We start from the raw sequence: 720 nt of genomic DNA on the forward strand, positions 1-720 counted from the left end.
TGTTGTTGTCTTCAGTCCTGAGACTGGTTTGATGCAGCTCTCCATGCTACTCAAGCTGCTTCATCTCCCAGTACCTACTGCAACCTACATCCTTCTGAATCTGCTTAGTGTACTCATCTCTCGGTCTCCCTCTACGATTTTTACCCTCCACGCTGCCCTCCAATGCTAAATTTGTGATCCCTTGATGCCTCAAAACATGTCCTACCAACCGATCCCTTCTTTTAGTCAAGTTGTGCCACAAACTTCTCTTCTCCCCAATCCTATTCAATACCTCCTCATTAGTTACGTGATCTATCCACCTTATCTTCAGTATTCTTCTGTAGCACCACATTTCGAAAGCTTCTATTCTCTTCTTGTCCAAACTAGTAATCGTCCATGTTTCACTTCCATACATGGCTACACTCCAAACAAATACTTTCAGAAACGACTTCCTAAAACATAAATCTATATTCGATGTTAACAAATTTCTCTTCTTCACAAACGCTTTCCTTGTCATTGCCAGTCTACATTTTATATCCTCTCTACTTCGACCATCATCAGTTATTTTACTTCCTAAATAGCAAAACTCCTTTACTACTTTAAGTGTCTCATTTCCTAATCTAATTCCCTCAGCATCACCCGATTTAATTTGACTACATTCCATTATCCTCGTTTTGCTTTTGTTAATGTTCATCTTATATCCTCCTTTCAAGACACTGTCCATTCCGTTCAACTGCTCTT

Source organism: Schistocerca gregaria, chromosome 6, assembly GCF_023897955.1.
Source record: "Schistocerca gregaria isolate iqSchGreg1 chromosome 6, iqSchGreg1.2, whole genome shotgun sequence".
Lineage (NCBI taxonomy): Eukaryota > Metazoa > Arthropoda > Insecta > Orthoptera > Acrididae > Schistocerca > Schistocerca gregaria.